Consider the following 22,219-nt stretch of genomic DNA (forward strand, 5'->3'; position numbering starts at 1 on the left):
GGGTCTAAGCTGGCCCTCGTCTGTCTCTCTTCTTTCTCACTCATTCAACTCCCCGCAAATCTTGGTTTTGTCCGTCCAATGCCCGGGCTCATTTCCACCATGAGGACTTTATCGTACTTCCTGGACCCTCTGCTTGGAACCCCTCCTCACGTCTCCAGGTGGCTTCCTCATCTTCCTCAGTCAGGTCTCAGCTCAGAAGCACACATTCCGAGAGAGCTTTCCCCACGCTCCACTCCAACCCTAGTGACTCCCTATCCCAGTGATTCTCCAAGCATGGACCCAGAACAGCGCTTTCAGCCTGAGCTGGGAGCTTGTTAGAAATGCAAGTTCCCAGGCCCCACGGCCAACCTGGACCAGGAACCCTGAGAGGCTGGCCCAGCAATTTGCGATTCAGCAAGCCCCCCAGGGGAGCTCATGCACGCTCAAGTCTGAGGACCACTGCTCTGTCCCATTCCTTCAAGTATTTTCTCCACAGCTCCTATCACTCTGAAATTATTTAATTTATTTGTTCATTTCTTGTCTGTTTCCCCTTATTAGAATCAAAGAACCCGAATGAGGCTGGAATCCTCTTTTGCCTTGATCACTGCTGTATATACCCTGACCAGCGTCTGGCCCATAGTGAGGGCTTGATCAATTTTGGGTGCGTAAATGAGTGAATGATTCGATGGAGAGAAAATACGAGTGGAGGCTTTGCAGTTGGACAGTCTGGGCTGAACCCCAGCTCTGCTGCCTGCCAACAATGTGGCCAAGCTGATCATGCTTCCTAAAACTGTTTCTTCCTCTGTAAAATGGGGTAGAATTAGGACCTATCTTAAGATTGCTGGAAGATTAAAATGAGGTAAAAAATGTTAAATCCATTAAAAAAAAATCCATGGATTAAAAATCCAGGGAATTCCCTGGTGGTCCAGTGGTTTAGGACTCTGCACTTCCACTGCAGGGGGCACGGGTTTGATCCCCGGTCAGGGAACTAAGATCCCACATGCTGCGTGACACGGCGAAATAAATAAATAAATAAAATAAAATAAAAATCCGCGTTAAGTTCTTCATAGGTGCTTAATCAATGTCTATTATTATGATTGTGATTATGACTAGCTAGCCCCCTCCTTCCTTAAGGTAAACAGAACAAAAGAGGCCCCCCCCCCCAGGGATGAAGGATCGGAGGGGAAATTTGAAGGAGGAGGGGGAGAGTTTGGAAGATGGGCAAAGAAAGTTATCTGTAGGCAAGGTGATGGGGTGGACCACGTGCTCGGGAGCCCCAGGACAACGGGCCGCAGAAGCAGAAGGTTTGGTAACTGGAGCCTCGTGAACACGGGGAGGACCAGCTCTCAGAAGGAAGTCTGTAGCTCCGAGGATCAGAACCTGGATACCGAAGGTGAGAGGGTGGCCCCGGATACCGAAGGTGACAGGGTGGCCCCGGATACCGAAGGTGAGAGGGTGGCCCCGGATACCGAAGGTGACAGGGTGGCCCCGGATACCGAAGGTGACAGGGTGGCCCCGGATACCGAAGGTGACAGGGTGGCCCTGGAAAGTCTGACTGGCGCACTGCCCCGGGAGCGTGCTTTTTCTTCCACATGAATTTCTCTTCTGAATTAGTGCAAGTTTCAGGAGTGTCTTCCTGGGATAATTTTGCTGTTTGGAGCACAAAGACCCTTGTCTCCCCCTGCCTACCTCACTCAAGAAGAGAGGTTTCAGCTCGGGGCTGACTTTATTTAAAGATGCCTTTAAAACTGTTATTCTCCATGGCAACTAGAAGCGTAGATGAGTACAGAGCTTTGCCCAAATCCCCAGGTTTCTCTCTATCTTCAAATTTGTTTCAGTTACTGAAGAGAAGTGGCATAAACAACAACTCGCTTCTCTTTCTAAATTCCAGGGCCTGACGCAATAGGCTTTTAGCAAGTATGGTGGTCATGTGTTCTAATTTAATGAAGCTCTGCAGAACATAAAAATATGGACATCCAAAGAGAGAATTCAGGGAGTGATGGCTTACACTATTAAAGATTTCTTTTTTTTTTTTTTCTAAACAAATTTGGAGCAGTATGCCTTTAAATAGTTAGGTTTCCCTGGCCTGTGCATTTAAAATGGATCTTACAAAATCTCAGCTTACTCAGAATTATTGGGAATGTGCTGCCTATAAAGCAAGGCCGGGGCCCCGGGAGGTGCAGTGGAAACAGCTTTAATTCCCCGTCTCGGTGGGAGGGGTCTGCGTGTCTCCATGGCAATAGAAGAAGGGGCGCCCTCCTGCTCTGGGTTCCTCTCCAATCCCAGCGCTCTCTGGGGTTGGGGGTTTTGGGTGACAAGGTCAGTCTAGACTAGCATCCCCGAATCCCTTGAGGTTTGTTGCAGGGAGAACTCTACATCTAGAATAAACTCTCCCTTTGATCACGTTTGAAGTTTTTCTGGATGCTGGCTTAACTCTGTGGATTAATAGCCTGGTTAACATAAGGGCACAGCCTGTCCCTGAAGGCAGGCAGCAGACTGTCCCAGAGAAGACCCACAGAGAGAGACGCTTCTGTTAGAAGGCCAGCCTGTGACTGGAGCCTGTCCTTTCTGTGCCTGCCAGCTGAGGCTGTGACAGCCACCTTTTCCTGCCTTCTGTATCCCAGCCTCCAAAGCCTTTGCTCACATCGCACCCCTGTGCTGGGGGCCGGGTGCTGGGCAGCCAGAGTAGGGCTCTTTCTGCCATGAGGCATTCTTGGCTTGGTGCCCTGTGACCTTTCCAGGACCCACGGCAATATTTCAGACCTGGAAATAATGTACTGGCTCCTGACCATGAAAATAGAACGTTGAAATTGGAATAAATATTTAATTAGGAGTCTGTGAAATGTAACGTGATATCAGTGTCAGCTGCTACTCAACTCAAACCCTGTGTGATTACCTAAAAATGGAACCGTTTGAATCATGAGAAAACGTTTATGTTATAAGAAAACTCCAAATTGGAATTATAAAAATTATACAGCAAAAATTTATGTGTTCTGTGGGATGGGAATATGTTGTAATGTGTTTGCTCTCAAGTGGAACAGAGTTGGACACAGGTCCTAGGCTTGGGCCTGACTCCACGACTTAGTAACTTGGCAGTCTTAGGCAACCAATAAAACTTTTGCTTGTTTGCGCAATGAGTTTAAATGAGATCAAGGTCATTGAGGTAATTCGTAGATGTAGGAGAGCCAGTGAAATGTATTGTTACGATTTGTGAAGGATCTCAGGCAAATCTGTAGAAGTAAAAGGAAAGATTTTCTCATGTGATGATGACCTTACTGAATCTATTTGATCCTCATTTAGTTGGGGGGCAGGGGCTTCTCTCACATACTTTAAGGAAGTTGCGATGGGTCTGGGGTCTTCTGTGGAATAGCAGAGAGCGTTTCTTTTTTAGACTTCTGCTGAAAATAATATTAATATATTCCTGATGTTCCTAACTTTCACCTGGAAGAAAGGTGATCATAAGAGCAAGGGCTAAACAGGACAGGAGGTACCGTCCATCTAGTAGAGATCAACCCTCCCCATCCGTTCAGTCTGCTTTGCAGAGACATCCCTCAGTAAATACATACCCAGACCCAGTGGCATATATTTTCCAGGCCCCCCAGAAGAAACCACAAGAAGTCCACGCCAAGTCCCTCTCACGAAATACCCCTTTTGAATGGCCAGTGCCCCCTTTCCTGGCTGGAGCCTGTGTGTGGCAGGACTGTTTGTACCACGACTATGTGAAGCTTGCTCTTGGCTTGGGTGGGCATCACGTGGGCACCGTGTGCATCTCGGGCTGAACCCTGGTTGATGGCAATAGCTCAGCCCGCCTGGCTGCAGTAAAATCTCCACACGCTGATATTGATTCACTTAACACAGTGCCTGATTCAGGGCAGTTCCAACCCTGCAGTTAATTGTGTACCATATTATCCAATAAAAAGTATCCAAAAAATCTAAATCTGATTAAATTGGAATCTGCCCCCTCCCCCCGCCACCCCCCCGTGCCCCAGGTCTCTTGTACTTAGAAGTATTCCAGTTTTCTGGATTTACTTAAGGAGCAAAACTTTCTGAGGGTTCCCGGGGTAGGTATTTGTATTAGGAGCTGCTTGCCTCCAGAACCCTGATTGCTTTGCCTGCAGCCTCTGCTCTGGTGGGTTTGCTTTGAAGACCGACCTCTAGAGACACCTGTGCATTGCAGCCTCCAGGCCTGTGTACACAGCCTTTCCTGTCTTGGTCACCCCCTCCATCATCCTTAGCTACTCATGTTTTGCTCATTCCTTAAGGTTCAGAAGCCGCTCTCTTCTAACTTTAACGACTGTCAATGTTGACAACACTTATTTAGGGTTTACATTCTTCTTCAGATCCAATTCAACATTGCCAGTGATCTCAGGTATGACAGATTCTGGAGAAGATGGATAGACAAACAAGTCAAAGTTTCTGCCCTTGAGGACATCCAGGGACTTGTTCAGAGTTAGGAGAGGCCCATGAAAGATCAAGGGAGAGCCTGACCCTGAGGAGAAGGCCATGGAAGGCTACACAGGAAGGCAGCCTTCAAGCTGGGTTTGGGGAGATGAATAGATTTCTCTCCGTGGAGAAGCCAGCAGGGAGCAATCCAAAGCCACAGTAAGATGAAAGGGTTTGGACTTGTCAGGGAAGAGAAAGATGGCTGTGGTTCAATCGTGGTTGTTAAGAGCACATCCACTGGAGCCAGACTCCCAGGGCTGGAGTCCTGGCCCCGGCACCTACAAGCTGTGTGACCATGAACAAGTTACTTAATTTCTCTGGGCCTGTTACCTCATTCAGACAGTGAATAACAGCAGTACGTACCTCCCAAAGTGAGGTGAATAGATGTAAAGTGCATAGAACTGCCAGGTGCCTGCCTGCCAGGTGGTCACAGGATCAGTGAAAATGAACCACTCTGGGGAAGAGCAGATGCCCAGGGAGAAATACTGAGACAGGCTGGGACCTGAGACCCTCTATTGGAGTGCTCGAGCATGCATCTGGGCAAAGGTCTCTCGGAGCAACAGAATACAAAGAAACTATAAGGGGCTAAAAATAACTGCACTCAAGTGCAGTCAGGGCAATTATGAACAATAAGATATTATACAAAAGGCCACAAACCAATTGCCATTTCTGAGGTGCCAGGAGCAAAAGCAGGGAACTACGCATGATCCCTGCGCACGGCACCACCAACGGGGCGGGCAGACCATCTAAACCCCCCACTCCGGCCTGACCTACCCATCTGCCCCTACCCTCACCCCTGTAAGGAACCAGGTCACCCTCCTTGAAGAGAAAGCAAGGGCACCTGTTACTTGTTTTCGCTCCCCTCCTGCTGTAGCACCAGTCCCAGTAAAGCCTTGCTTGAATCTCTCATCTGGTCTCTTGTCAATTTCTATTGATTAAAGAATCCAAGGGCCTGGGTCGGTAACAGTACCACTGGATGGGGTCCAATTAGGGTGGAGTTTATATACTATGAGTGGGATTGAGTTTTATCCTTTGGGCATTGGAATCTCAAATTATTACTAAAATGTTCATGAGAGTATGTTTTATCTTAGTTAAAACAAAAGAGAAGACTTGTCTTACGCTTTTTTGTATCCTCTACAGCACCTAGAACAGTTCCTGATACTCATTACAGTAAGTCCCCTACATACAAACTTTCAAGTTGCAAACTTTCAAAGATGCGAACATGTGTTCACTTGTCCAATCGCGTGAGTTAGTTCACGTGTCTGGTGTACATGTCACGTGCGTGCATCCTCTACAAGTGGTGTGCTTTTGTGTATTTTACTGTACAGTACTGTATAGAGTACAGTAGTACAGTATCTTTATTTCTTGCCTGTTCACTCGATGCTAGCCCCTGTATACCATTGCCATACTGTACTACTGTACTTTTCAAGGTACTGTACTATAAGATTAAAAATGCTTTCTTTATTTTTGTGTTTGTTTTTTATGTATTATTTGTGCAAAAAGTATTATAAACCTATTACAGTACAGTACTATATAGCTGATTGTGTTAGTTGGGTACCTAGGCGAACTTTGTTGGACTTATGAACAAATTGGACTTACGTGCTCTCGAAAAGGAACTCGTTCGTATGTAAGGGACTTACTGTAAATACTTGTTGAACGAATGAGTGAATACTAGGCTAAAAGATGCTTGTTTTGTGTTCGTGGTATTATCAACACACTGCATTGCATTGGAGTGTACGTTAGTGCTCTCTTTGGTGTGCAATACCCCTTACTTCTTCCAGACTCTCACATCCATGAATCCACCCTTCTCCCTCACTGTGGTCTTTGGTCCTTCAGCCTTATATCCTCCTAGGGCATTTGACTAATTGAGTTTATGTCTGCCTTCTAACTCCATAAGGCCCAAAGCACTGCTCAGACGCCTCTGTAGGAATTAACAAACACCCTCAAGGGGAAAGGAATCCAAATGCCAGGCGCACCTGTCTGGATTATTATCTCCTGAATCTAGCTGAGTAATTCTCACAGACTTTCACCCCCTTCAAATAGTTGCTTCTTCTATTTTGTTTGCTTTTCTAGTTGTACTCATTGTGAGGTTTGGTCTGAACTATCTGGAAAGGAAGCTGAGTGAGTTTCTTTCTGGTTTTGTTTGTTTGTTTTCTAATTTTATTGAAGTATAGTTGGTTTCCAATGTTGTGTTAATTTCTGCTGTACAGAGAAATGACTCAGTTACACACACATATGTATTCTTTTTCATATTCTTTTCCATGGGTTTTTTAATTCTACCCTTTTTGTTACTGCCTCTCAGGTTCCACATGGGAGCCACTGTTTCCTTCGCCACAACCTTCAAGCTTCTAAGTCAACGTCTGTTCTTCTGTCTCAGTGTTAGCTTTTTGCTCGACTGAGGAAGCAAATCTTTCTCAAAGCCCTCCTCTCTGCCTCAGTATTGGTTTTTAAATTATTATTTGATTGTGTGTTTCTGTACCTTCCCATGTTTTTGTCTACTTTCTCCCTTTCTCAAAATAAAATGGTTGAACTCTTGTTAGCATGGCCTCAGCTTTCTCTGTCCCATCTCATCTTGCTTCACCATCTAAGGACAGTCTGTCTTCAATCTCTCCTGTCGGGCTGCTTCCAACCATCTCTAGGTACCTTACCCCCAAACAAAGCCTAAATAAAACCTTACCTCAAATTTCCTACCATCTCAGGCTGTCAGCTCCTCTTTTCCCTTCTTGACATGGATATCCTTCCCTGAAGAGAAAACCACTCTGGTTCCCATTCCACCTTCACCTTCACTATGGAAACTCCTTTGTTAGATGGTCACCAACGACATCTAAGTCGGCAATGAATTTTTGTCATTTTCTTCTATGTTGATTTCTTTGGAGCACATGAAACTGTGACCTACTTTTCCTTAAATTTCTTTTTTCCTAGACCTAAAGTGTAACTCTGTTCCCCTTATTATTCTACCTTTCTGACCATTATGTCTCTGCCACTGCAGCTGGAGGCCTTTCTCACATTCCTTATGAAACAACTATAATGTTAGAGTTTCTGCAGGGTCTTTGGGGAAGATGAATGGTTCTGTTGTTGGAAAGTCGAGCCTCTCACAGGTGGGCCCTAGGCACATCCTAGAGCAGGAGGATAAAAAAAGGGGAAAAAATTGTTCTGCCGTGAAGAGCAATTTCAGTGATAGACGGGGGAAATTTTTATGGGCTATATTGCCTTTAGGAAAATATTTCTCTTCCTTAATGTGTATTTAGACTACTACATGGTCTCTGGGAATTATTGTTTGTCCTCGAAAAGGGTGTGCAAGATTGTGTTTTCATGTTACCTGTGGGACAATTCAGAGGGCTCCTTGCCTCCCCCTAAAGATGTTTGAAAAGGGACTGAACTTGGAACAGGAAAGCCCTCTGTGGACTGTTCCGAAGCCACCTGCATTGTCATTCTAGACTGATTAGCTCCCATTCTGGGGAATGTCCCAGCAGCTTCCTGTGTGCCCTGGATTGTGTCAGTGTGGAGCAGTGTTAGACAATCCACTGGGTCCAGAATAGAGGCGTGGAGATTTGACAGAAATAAAACAAAGTAAGATGGGCTTTTCTTTAAGGAGAGAGAGAGAGAGAGAGAGAAGGATGGGCTTCAAGTCATGCAAGCAGGATTAGGAAGCGAGCAGGCCCTGGGAAAGGGGTGACATCTTTCCTTTTCTCTAGGATTCTGGGCTATAATCATCTACTTGGCAATCAGACTTGAGTTTTCTTCTTTCCTACATTGCCATTTCCTGTAGTTATTTCCAAAGCTTTAATAAAGGTTTCAGCATGCCCCAGAGCCTCGCTTGAGTGGTTCCTGGATAAATAAGGGGCGGCCCAGGAAGGAGACGCGCTGACATCTCTGCACGGTCCCCACCCCACCCAGGTGTATCCCTTGAGGGAGAACAGGACCCAGAGTCCAGGTGAGGAAGAGTGGTGTGAGCAGCCCAAGGCGGTGCCGAGAGGGGGTCAGGGGAACACATGATGATCGCGGGCCAGCCATGCCTCACGCACTCCCTCCCCCAAATGAATCAGAGGAAGGTACACCCGCACGGGTCAGGGCGGGGGCAGACTTCCCAACGTTCTACCTTGAAGTCTCTTTTCTGTTCTTCTCTCGCTCCCCGCTGCCCTCACCCCCAGACGCCTGTGCTCTTTTCGCCGAGTTACCTACTTCCTTGGGCTGATTATACATCTATGGATTCAACCTCTCCCTCGGTCTTTTCACCCTTAAGTTTTGATCACAAGCCCATAACTTCTCTCCTGAATTTTAGTCCCATATTTCCTGCCAAGGGACTACTGTTCACTCTGCAAACTGCACGTGATGAAGGTTAAACTTCGTGTCTTCACTTTTCCTCTATAGATGGTCCCTGACTTAAGATGGTTTGACTTACGAGTTTTTGACTTTACGATGGTGTGGAAGCCATATGCATTCAGTAGAAACCATGCTTTGAATTTTGAATTTTGATCTCGTCCTGGGCTAGTGATATGCAGAACAATCGTCTCTCGTGATGCTGGGCAGTGAGCCGCAGCTCCAAGTGAGACAGGCGATCGCGAGGGTAAACAACTGACACACTTAACAGCCATTCTCCCGGACGACCATTCTGTTTTTCACTTTCGGTACAGTATTCGATCAATTACATGAGCTATTCAACACTTTATTATAAAATAGGCTTCGTGTTAGATGATTTTGCCCAACTGTAGGCTAATATGAGTGTTCTGAGCACATTTAAGGTAGGCTAGGCTAAACTATGATGTCCGATAGGTGAATTAAATGCATTTCAACTTAGGATATTTTCAACTTAAGATGGGTTTATTGGGCTGTCATGACACCATAGTGAGGAACACCTGTACATCCTTTCTGTCCATACCAGCAACTCCCTGTCTTTACTATTTTTATTTTTGTTGGTTGCACAGCCATTTCCATCACCCGGGCTTAGATTGGGGTCACCTTTGAGTTCATCTGTCTTGCCATCTTCATTCCTATGGGTGGCCACTTCCTTTCAATTCTTTTCTAGTGGCTTTTCCTTCTGACCCTACTTTTCCATTCCCACCACCACAATCTTAACTGGTCCCCTTTTGTCATGCTCTGATTCTTGTGCTACCATCCTAGTTTCCTGCCTCTTGTTTTTGCCTCTTCCAGGAATTTGCACATTACCACTGGTTTAAAATCTTCCTACACATTTCTTTATTTCACTCCTCTGTTAAAAGCCATTAGTGGTTCCTTGCTGCCTTCCTACTAAGGGCTAAACTTTCCAGCTGGAATTTAAAATGCTCCACAGTCAGGCCCTGCCTACCTTTCCAGTTCAATGACTCGCTGCTCCTCTAAAATGGCCTCGCCTTCAACAAAACTGATCGTGCTTTATGTTTTCTTTCCTCTCTGTCTCTCCCCATAGTTTTCTCATCATCAGGTATATTCTTTGCCTTCTTTCATCTCAGACACATCTTTCATAACCTCCATCTCTAATGCCACCCAAGAACTGGATCAAAATTTCTATCTGTCAACCTTAAACTTCCATTTCACTGATTGCCTATGGTCGCATGTTGTAGGAATTTATACATGTCTTATTTCTCCAACTAAATTGAAAGTCTTGCGATAGTAAAGATGTGTTTCATATATTTTATATCCTCCTGTTAGACCCTAATAGAATGATAGGCACATATCAATCAGCAAATGCTGGAAGGAACAGCTGAATGAAAGAATATGTTCGTAGAACAAAATGCTAATAGGAGAACAATCATACAACTTGGTAGAAGGTATTTCCCTGTTTTCAATGAGAATTCTGAACAAAAGGTCATTTTTGAAGCTGATCCAGGTGCTATGTATAAATTTACCTTTGGTTTCCTGTGGCCTTTGGTTTCGACCAAATTTGACCTGAGCATCGGGGTCCATGGAAAATAGCCAAATGACTTTTCCCTGAGCAAAATTTATTTTTCTTGCCATGGCTAGGTAGGAAGATTAGACATGAACATAAAATGAGTCTAGCTTTCCAGTCAAAGATAGGTGTTTTGCAAATATTATTGAACTTCTATTTCTAGACCATTTGCAAGTCTGGCTTAATCTGCTGGGAACTACTAGAAAACGTAATTCTAATGTGATTAGATTCCTTCTTCCAGAGTAATGTAAATAGGGTTTTCTAAAAATAATAGTGGAAGAAAACGATATCATCAAAGCAGGGGCAAGTTCTCAGCCTTTTAATTCTACACAATTGAAATTACTCTGGTCTGCTCAAATGGTTCTGTTGTGTGTAACCAACACACCCATAGAGGAGGAACAAAATGGCAAGTTTTAATCCATTAAAATAATTGTGTTTTTTTGCTTTGGTTGATGGCAAGTAAGTTTTAGTCCCAGAAAGCAATGTTTTTTACTTAAGACTAATCTTGAGGGTGTTTTGATGTCAGTGAGTATTTGGCTAGTTGTTTTGCAATTTTGCCAAATTGCCTGGAGTCTGAAGAAAAAAAAATCCATGAAACAGATTTTTTATTAATGACTTGACATTAAGTGGATTTGGCTGCATTATCTCTACTTTATCATTTTAGTCAAAGGAGGGTAAGTACTGAAATATTCAGATTCAAAGCTTAGCTGGAACAAATTCTGAACAGGCCAAGTGCCTGCCATCCGTCTGTCTCTCACATACATATACTCCTATTGCACCCTATATTTTTTGGAGACCAAATCTTGTGCTATACCAAAGAAATAAGATGTTTATCAGGGGATCTGAACTTTCTGCTATTGAAAAAAGCATGTTAACAGATGCACACTACTGTATATAAAATAGATAAACAACAAGGACCTACTGTATAGCACAGGGAACTAAGGGAACTATATTCAATACATTGTAATAACTATAATGGAAAAGAACCTGAAAAAGAATATATATATATGTGTGTGTGTATATATATATATATATATATATATATATATATATATATATATGACTGAATCACTTTGCTGTACACCTGAAACATTGTAAATCAACTATATTTCAATAAAAAATAAAAGAAGAAAGCATGGATCCTGCAAACTTCCTCATGGACTTCCTAATGGGGATTTGTCCAGCGTGTACAATAGCCAAGGCCGCTTACATCCAGAGATCTGTAGCCTCTTCTGTCATGGTGAGAATGGACATGGTAAGAGAAGAGGCATGTGGTAAAATCATCAATTCAATGAAGCAAAAATACAAACATCTGTGATGGTCATGCCTTGCAGATTGCCAAGTACAGGAGGTGTGATTGATCAGGGACCCAGCTGCTCCACTGACATCCGTCATCCACGTTTGCATCAGGACCACGCGTCCCATGGGCTGCTCTTGGTCAGTGACTGAGCTGGGCGGAATATTAAGGCAGGTCTGTGCCTCGGAGCCACAGGACCCCTCTGGCTTCTCGGGACCACCCTCCCTGCACGGCAGCCCAGGAGACTCTCTCCCAATGTTTCCCCCCACTTCAAGTCCAACCAGGATCAGTCTCCAGCCTTCTTCAGCTTCTTTCCTATTTTCTCTCACACAGGCATTTCCCCCAATATATCCTTGCACATTTAACCCCATCTGTTTCTCCAATGACCTGGATTAACTCAGCATCTACTGTGTGCAATGTATTCTTTTTTTAAATTTTTTTAAAAATTAATTTTTATTGGAGTACAGTTGCTTTACAATGTTGTGTTCGTTTCTACTATACAGCAAAGTGAATCAGCTCTACGTATACATATAGCCCCTCTCTTTTGGATTTCCTTCCCTTTTAGGTCACCACAGAGCACTGAGTAGAGTTCCTGTACTATCCAGTAGGTTCGCATTAGTTACCTATTATATACATAGTAGTGTATATATGTCAGTCCCAATCTCCCAATTCATCCCACCCCCCACCCCTTTCCCCTTCTTGGTATCCATACATTTGTTCTCTACATCCATGTCTCTATTTCTGCTTTGCAAGCAAAGTATTCTTCTGTGACACATTCGATAAACCTCCGCCAGTGGGAATGGAAGAACTGCGCACCTGTTTCCTTGCGCCTCACTCATGGAGAGCTGACCTGTGGGTACGTGGGGACGGTGCACTTTTCCTGATGCTCAGCAAGAACTCAGTGGATACCTGTTGGCATCGTTCATTTATTCAATCAATTATCCCTTCGGCCGGGAAATGGCAGACACTTCTCTTAAGCATCTTGATGAGGTAAGAACATCTGTAAGTAATGCTCTGTTTGGATGCTGAATGCAATTTAACTGCATGTTTTTCGAGAATAACTACCACGTACCAAAAATGGGGCTGGACACAGTAGGGATTCAGAACAGGCAGTATACGATTTTGGCCTCTACTCTGGAGGAATATTTAATCTAATTAGGAAGATTTATGATCGCTAAACCATACTTAGTAATATAAGAATGTATACAATTCAGGATGTAATATATAATTTATGGGACTGACTAAACACAGAGAATGGATATAGAGACCAGAATGTTTCCATGTTTATGGTGTCAAACCCCAAATTCCCATCTGGAAAAAAAAATTCTATCCAGATCTGTTTGCAAAGACTCCTGCCCACTTAGAGATTTTAATTTCTTTCTATTTTATTATTTTTATTTTTGGCTGCATTGGGTCTTCATTGCTGTGTGCGGGCTTTCTCTAGTGGCGGTGAGCGGGTTGCAGTGCACAGGCTTCTTATGGCGGTGGCTTATCTTGTTGCGGAGCACGGGCTCTAGGCACATGGGCTCCAGTAGTTGTGGCACACGGGCTCCAGTAGTTGTGGCACGCAGGCTACAGTAGTTGTGGCACGCAGGCTCCAGTAGTTGTGGCACCCGGGCTCCGTAGTTGTGGCTTGTGGGCTCTAGAGCTCGGGCTCAGTAGTTGTGGCACCTGGGCTGAGTTGCTCCGCGGCATGTGGGATCTTCCCTGACCAGGGTTTGAACCCGTGTCCCCTGCATTGGCAGGCAGATTCTTAACCACTGCATCACCAGGGAAGTCCTGACATTTTTATTTCTATTGGTGAGTTTAGCCCTTATCTGATACACGTAAAGATGAATTCTCTGCAGCTGGCGTGCTCTGGAAGAAGTGAGATTCTACCTTTGTGTAACTTCTAGAGAGCTGACTTACATAGTAGAAGATCGCTGTGGTACTTTCTCATCTCTCTGTCAAGGGTAAGCAAAACCCTAGCCTCATCTTGGAGCCAGGCTCCAGGAAGATGCCTTCTCATGCAAATTAAAGCTAGGAAGGTATCTGGTCAAATTTCCTTGTTTTGTAGGTGAAGAAATGGAAACATAGTGAACGTAAGTGACCTGTCCAAGAGGGCCTAGGAAGAAATGCTTGGTTAGAAGCAGCAATCAATCTCAGTTACTTCCAACAAACAGACAAATAAATTGAATTTATTATAAGGATTCAGGGATATTCCATGGAATCCAAAGGGAAAGATAAAGCTGGGCTAGATATCAGGCTTTACGGAGAACTCAGGAATTCTCTCTTTGCACCATTTCTTAGTGTTTGCTTGGTGTTCTGGGCCCTGGTTCTCTGCTGCTCAGAGAGTACACGCACTCACATTCCGATCCTAGTCATATGAAGAAACTGGCTGGCTCTCTCCAATCCCTAATCCAAGTTTCTGGAGGAAAGAATCTGATTGGTCCACTGTGGGTCAGTTGTCCAACTTAGTTGAATTAGCTGTAGCTGTTGGGCAGGGCCTCCTGCAACAGAAGCTTGGCTGCATGTGGCAATGGGCGGTGGGAGGGAATAGTCCACAAAAAGGGGCAGAACTCTTGTGAGCTGTGCTGGCACCCCAATGACAGCTGCTATAAAGGTTGTATGCTGAGAGCATGGCAGACACAGGATAGGAGGGAGCTTTCTCACTTCTGAACTTCTAGGACTCACTAGCACAGGCCGCCCAGATGCAAGATGAGAAGAAATAGACCCCGCATCTTGATGAAGCGATAGTGACTCTCGTTGTACAGAACATGTAGGTATTAAAGAACTAGAAAAACAGAACAAACTAAACAAGGAACAAAATAATAAAGGTGAGTACAGAGACAAATGAAACAGGGAGTAGAAAAACAATAGAAAGAATCAGCAAAACCAAAAGTGACTTATTTGAAAAGATTGACAAAATTGACAAACCTTTAGCTAAACTAAGAAAAAAAAGAGAGAAGACAGAAATAAAATCAGAAAAGAAAGTGAGGACATTACTACTGACCTTATAGAAATTAAAAGAACGAAAAGAGAGCACTATGAACAGCTGTATGCCAACAAATTAGATAACCTAGAGGAAATGGACAAATATCTAGAAACACACAAATGACCAAAACCAACTCAAGAAGAAACAGAAAATCTCAGCAGACTTAGAACACGTAGGGAGATTGAATCAGTAATCAGAAACCTCGCAACAAAGAAATATCCAGAACCACATAGCTTCCCTGCTGAATTGTACTAAACAGTTCAAAAAGAATTAACACCAATCCTAATCTTCCAAAAAAACTAGAAGAAAAGGGAATGCTTTCTAATACATTCTATGATGCCAGAATTATCCTGATGCCAAAGCCAAAGATACCATAAGAAAACTACAGACCAATATTCTTTATGATTTTAGACTGAAAAAAGAAATCCAGAATAGGCAAATCCACAGAGACAGAAAGCAAATTAGAAGTTACCAGGCTTTGAGGCAAGGGGGAAGTGGGGAGTGATTCTTTAATGGGTATGAGGTGTTTTTAATGGGATAATGAGAAAAATTTGAAACTAACTAGAACTGATGGTTCTGCAACTTTGTGAATATCCTAAATACCACTGAATTGTACACTTTAACATGGTTAATTGTATGTTATGTAAATTTCACCTCAATAAAAATATAAATCTAGGATAGTAGATAATTGTGGCTATTTTCAGAATACACACACACACACACACACACACACACACGATTGATATAGATAATCTGCAATTAGATAAACCCTCAGATAGTCAAGGGTAGACTACTTCCGACTTTGTCATTTAAGGAGTAAGGAGTAACAGCTTTCTTTGGGAGCTAAGCGGACCAATTCTTAGAGTGAAGATGGTCGTCTGTCAGTAGGACCGTCCTCATCTGGGAGGCTGGTCCATTTGGAGGACTGGGACATGTGGCTGTCTGCCCGATGGGCTCCCACCCCGTGGGTGTCAAAGGGCCTCATGTTGGATTTTCCATGGCATTGTTCCCCTAAGATCCCTTCTTCCTTTTAAAGCTGGGAAGCTTTGTTTTACAGATGCTTTGATGTTGTCCCTAAGATGTGACAAGCCGAGTCTGCCACAGAAGTGCCAGCACTTGCAAGAGATAAATTCTCTGGGAAGAAGAAACACAGCTCCCCTGGAAAGCGTCAAACCCAGCCAGCTGCTCCAGTTCTTCCCAACACGTTTTCTTAGAGAAATGGCATGAACTGGAGATGGTTTATCCAAATGGCATAAAATGGTCACATCCAAATTTGAAGCTGGCCTTTGCCCCTGCAACGTAAAGTTTGCCGTGTCCACCAGCTTGCACTGAGTAATTATTCTCAAGAGCTGAGCTCTACAGGTTAAAACAACTTCCTTGCCTGTTGAGACAGTTCCCCAGAGACTGGTGTTTGGTGTGGATCTAGTACATCTTCCAGGACCCAGATGACCCTTGGGGCCCAGAACCCTATTTTGTTCTCAGGACATTCTCCTGAATCAGTCAGTCAACCAGCTATCATTCCTATCCAGGCAGGCTCTCCCTGCCTCCCTGCTTTCTCTTCCTACTTATCGTCTTTGTCTTAAGCAACTTTATAACAGAACAGGAAGTGCTAAGCTGTTTACATTGATCCCAAAATTGTTTCAACCAGTAAACAGTATTGCATAGTGGTAATGTGTGTCTTATTTTGTTCTACTGTTCTCACTATTTCATTCACAAATTTTTCTTTTCATTCACAAATTTTTTTATCACGACATTCATTTACTTTAAGTAACTGGGGGGATGTGACAGGGCAGCTTTCCCCAAAACTATCCTATGGATATTAAAAGGGATATTTGAGAAAATATGCCTCAATGAGCAAGTAAGTATGGGAGACACTGATTTAAACCAAGTTAAACATGCTTCTTTACATAGGATTTCTCAGTGTATTCGATATGCGCTGTAAGTTTTCAAAATGGGGATTTGAAGCATTCCTCAAATTTATTTGATCAAGATACTCTTTTTTTGTGAGGCATTTCTAGAGGGTTACGTTTGAAAAACAGTAGTCTGCAAAGATTTTTGTTACATACTCTGTAAAAGAATTTTGAAACTGTTCACTCCATTGCCTATTTTAAGCTGACATTTTAAAATTTCACATAAGTTTATTTGCACAGCAAAGGAAACCATAAACAAAAGGAAAAAACCTATGGAATGGGAGAAAATATTTGCAAATGATGGGACCGACAAGGGATTAATTTCCAAAGTACGCAAACAGGTCATACAACTCGATAACAAAAAAACAAACAACCCAATAAAAAAAATGGGCAGAAGACCTAAACAGACATTTCTCCAAAGAAGACATACAGATGGCCAAGAGGCCATATATACAATGGACTATTACTCAGCCATAAACAAGAATGAGATAATGCCATTTGCTGCAACATGGATGGACCTAGAGATTGTCATACTAAGCGAAGTAAGTCAGACAAAGACAAATATCATACGATATCACTTATATGTGGAATCTAAGAAAATGATACAAATGAACTTATTTACAAAACAGAAATAGACTCACAGACATAGAAAACAAACATGGTTACCAGAGGGGAAAGCAGGAGCAGGGGGCGGTGTGGCGGGGAGGGAAAAATCAGGAATTTGGGATTAAGAGATACACACTACAATATATAAAACAGATAAACAATAGGGCCTATTGTATAGCACAGGGAACTATATTCAATATCTTTTAACAACCTATAATGGAAAAGAATCTGAAAAAGAATATATATATATTTATGTATATATATGTGTGTGTGTATATATATGTATATATATGCATGAATCACTTTGCTATACACCTGAAATATTGCAAATCAACTGTACTTCAATTAAAAATTTTTTTAAATTAAAAAATGTAACATACACAAAAATTTCACATAAGTTTAGATAGTTGCATTGATGCAAATATTGAACATCAAAAATAAAACTTATCCATCTTTAGTAAGTTTGCAATAGAATTTCAAAACCATAACCATTTGATATTCGTCAACATCCATTAAAAAAATGAACTAAGGTAGTTTTTTCTTCTTGAACCTGTACTTCCAATTCACTTTCCCCACAATTCTTACCCTCATACTAAATCATTTTGCTTGAAAGTGACTTATTGGTTATCCCACTAAACAAAACAAACATATGGAAATTGAAATTTTACATTTCAATGTGATCATAATAGTCTACACATTAACTTTTCTTCCAGGATGAGTTTTCATTATAATTACTATCCTAGAACACAACTGAACAAAACAACATAAATATATTATCAATTTTAAAACGTAATGAAGCATAAAAGGCATATAAAGTCAGATACATCAGGATCAAACGTCTCCTAGGCATTTAATGAAAGGTAAACTATGCCAGGAGCTATCATATTGTTCATTTCTTGCTATTAGGAGGTTAAAAATGTAATAATTTTATAAAATAAAGTTGAAGAGTCACATAATTTGAGTAATATTTTAGAATACTTGATAAAAATAGTTTTTACCAAATCTGAAAGATATTATGCAATAATTTTACCTCTGGGTGTTAGTCCAAGAATCGTGAAAACTTTGGCCGTCCCAGAAAACATTTCGGTTGCAGTTAAAATGATCAGTGGCACAGACCCCTACTTCCCTGGCTGTTTGATGGTGACTTTCTTCCCAGATAATGTCATATCCTAGGGATGAAGATAGATAAGAGCTGAGAAGAATAGCTTATATGCACTTGTGAAAATAAGCACTTCTTGATAACCAGTATTTCTTTAAAAAAATTTTTTTAAGTTGAAGTATAGTTGATTTACGATATCATGTAAGTTTCAGGTGTATAGCACAGCAATTCAGATATCTATCTATCTATCTATATCTAGATGTGGATATAGATACTCTTTTTCAGATTCTTTTCCCTTATAGGTTATTACATAATATTGAGTATAGTTCCCTGTGCTATACACCAGGTCCTTGTTGGATAACCAGTATCTCTTAGGGTGGCTCTCTCTGCTTTGCTCTCAAGGGAATCTCAAGAGAGGCAAAAGTGCAGTTGCCATGGACTGGGGAGTAGGAAAAGCAAAGTTATGACCTGGGGTTTGTTAGTACTCCCGTCATCCCACCCTGCCACGGGTCTTAATTCACACAGGGCCACTTCACTGTTCCATACAAGGGACGTGTAGCCTGGGAAATGCCGGGCCCATGGGGGTTTGTGGGAAATTGATCAGTTATTAAAAATGTTTTCACCTTTGTTTTGCACTTGGAACCTTTCTCACCCAGAGCATTGTTTCATGGCAAGATTTAATGGTGAAGGAGCACGGCTGCTTTTTTCAAGTGGGAAGAGGCTTTTGGAACTCAGGCCAGATCTTAGCAAATCCATTGTAGGAACGGATACCTCCAGACATTGAGGGTCAGGTAATGCAGAAACGCCCAGAGTAGCCCCTGGACATCTTTGCCTGCCCCCAGGAATCCTCAAACCCGGTTTGAAGACTTGCTCTGCAGAACGCACCGGTGTCAAGGAGAGGAGACTGGCTTTACCACCCACAGGTCCCCCGAGTCAGCTCCATAACCCAGGGCTCATGGTCACGTGTGTAGAACCTCCTGCCACACCTCAGACTCACATTGCTAATTGATGGGGTTTTCTTTCCGAGGAGTCCAGATACAGCCTCAGGACCCTTTCAATCCTGGACTCCAAGACGTACTTCCCAACCAAGAGATTGGTACAGAAGATGAAAACTATTTACCACCCTAGATTTAACTTCTCCTGGATGTCCTCATGTGTAAAATAACGGGCTAGGTCTACACGCTTTTAGGTTGAGGTGCCACCATTTATTCAACCAATTCCCCATTCTTGAGCATCTGGAATGATTCCTATTTTTTTACCATTGTAAATAAATAATTTTCATGTGGACTAATTCCCAGGGTAGAGTACTGAATTAGAAGTCATAAAACGAATTTGTAGCTACTCTTATGCTTGTGGCCACATTGCTGTCCAGAAAGAGCAAACTGATTTAGAGTCTGACCAAGCTGGGTATTTCTATTCTTATTTATTTGTGAGCTTTATAGATACCTCATGCTATCACAAAATTTTATATTTACATTTCTAAAATTGCTCCTATGCTTTGATTTATTGTATTTGCTTGTGTGTAAACTGTCTGTCTGCCTTGATCCCATATCAGATGGAATCTAGGTATTGATCTGCCATATTTGCATTCACTCTGGTCCTTGGAAGGTGTTTTATCAGTGATGTTTGCCCACTCCTCTGCACAGAGATTGTTGGCTTGCCTTTGGTGTGCCGGGGCAAGGGGTCCCGTCATCAAAGGGGAAGCTGTCAGGGCACAGCTGAACCGTCCTTGAGCCTCTTTGAAGTTTAAACAGAAAGCATCTCAGTGCTTACTTAGCGCTAAGCCAGTGCTTTCAGTACTCTCTGTAAGCAGGGGTAACTCCTGCCCTTTGGGTTTTATCAGACCTCCTTCCCAGGACTTATTAGGCCACGTTCCAAGTTTGAGAGCTTCCTTTTTCATTAGAAAAAAGTATTGCACAAATGCTCAGCACCTGTGAATTCTAATCACCTGCTCACCTAAGGACTTCGGTTTTTGTGATGTCTTTCCATTCATGCAATTCAGCACTCCTTGTCCAGACCTAGAAGTTAGAATATGCACACCTCCAAGACAAAAACACCACCACTGCTTGAGCCCACGAAAGGCTGAGTCAATGACGTTTCTCTTTTTGTCTCAGTTATCGCCGTATTAGTCAGGGTTCTCCAGAGAGACAGAACCAATAGTGTGTGTGTGTGTGTGTGTGTGTGTGGAGAGAGAGATACAGAGACAGAGATTTATTATTATAAAGAACTGGCTCACACAGGTGTGGAGGCCGGCAAGTCCCAAGACCTGCAAGGTGAGTCGGCCAGCTGGAGACCCACAGAGCTGATGGGGCTAGTCGGACGCCTAAGGTCTGTGAACTCAGAGAGCCAATGGTGTAAATTCCACTCCAAAGGCTGGTACCCTCAAGACCGAGGAAGAGTGATGTTTCAGTGCAAGTCTGAGGGCAGGAAGAGGCTGGTGTCCCAGTTCAAAGGCAGGCAGGCAGAATTCTCTCTGACCTGAGGTGGGGTCAGCCTTTTGTTCTATTCAGGTGTCACCTGATTGCCCACCCACTGGGGAGGGCAATCTGCTTTACTCAGGCTACTGATTTAACAGTTAATCTCATCCAGAATCTCCCTCACTGATACACCCAGAATAACATTTGGCCAGAAGTGGGCTCAGGAGGCGCAGGGAACTTGTCAAGGCCTCGGGATCCCCGAGGGGCAGACCCAGGAAGGTCCTCTCCACGTGACTGCATGGTGGGAAAGGCTCCCGTTTCACCTCCACAACGAGGCATGTGGCTGAGGGGAAAAGTGAGTGGGTGGTGGCATCCCTTTCCCTAGACGGCAAAGGTATTCAAGCCGGAAGGCAGAAGGGACTCTGAACCGCCCGCACCTTGAGGCACCCCCATCTCCCCCTCCACCACCACCCCACCGCCCCACAGCAGGGCTGGTGGTCTCACACTCAGTAGCTCCCCTGTGGCTCTGACAATGCTCCCCACTCCAGGCCTTGCTAAGGGGCGATGAGGACAAAAGTGGTCAGTGTGGGTCCCTGGGAATCACCGAAAGGCAGGGACCAGAGATCCTCTCAAACAAAGCAGATACTTGATCTGTTGCTGGAAAACTCAGAGGATTTTGCCTTGCATTGCATTATTTTAATAATCATACCAAAAACTGAACCAGCAGCTGCCTGGAAGCCATGTGACAGGAGGATGCAGATATCAGGGCCCTTTGTGGGTGGGAGCTGGGTCCCCTCACCCAGATGTTTCCTGGCCCTGCCTGGAGAGCGAGGAGGTTCGGTTTCGACTTCCAGATTCTCTTTGTGAGACTGACGTGGATGTGAAATTTCTTTACAAACCAGAAAGACATTGAAGAGATGTCAATCGAAAACACTAAAATGAAAGAAGAAACTTTTCTCCTTGAGGAGAACTATTCTAGGAGGGGGAGAGTTTTCTTTTTTCTTCTTTGCTGCTGAAGAGTTTAAGCCCGTGCGCCACAACTACTGAGCCTGTGCTCTAGAGCCCACGAGCCACAACTACTGAGCTCGCACACCACAGCTACTGAAGCCCGAGTGCCTAGAGCCCGTGCTCTGCAACAAGAGAAGCCACCGCAATGAGAAGCCTGTGTACCACAACGAAGAGTAGCCTCCGCTCGCCACAACTAAAGAAAGCCCATGCGTGGCAACGAAGACCCAATGCAGACAAAAATAAATAACATAAAATACATTTTAAAAAAGAAAAAGAAAATAAAAATAGAAAATGCATGGTATTAAAAAAGTTTTTAAAAAATAAAAATAAAGATAAATAAATAAAAATGACTGACCTTTTTGACTGTGTATGGGGTCTTCCCGGACCAGGGCTCGAACCCGTGTCCCCTGCATTGGCAGGCAGATTCTTAACCACCGTGCCACCAGGGAAGCCCAAGGTCAGTTATTTTTAATTTTCTTGAGGTCTCCTGTTAAAGAACCCCTTAGATATAGTTATTAGACAGAGATACCCCGGCCGGTGGACAGATGGTCCAGATTCTAAGGTCTAGAGACAACTGTGCTTTGAGGAATCCTGGCTTGTCA

This window comes from Balaenoptera physalus (genome assembly GCF_965194825.1).
Source record: "Balaenoptera physalus genome assembly, chromosome: 15".
NCBI classification, from domain to species: domain Eukaryota; kingdom Metazoa; phylum Chordata; class Mammalia; order Artiodactyla; family Balaenopteridae; genus Balaenoptera; species Balaenoptera physalus.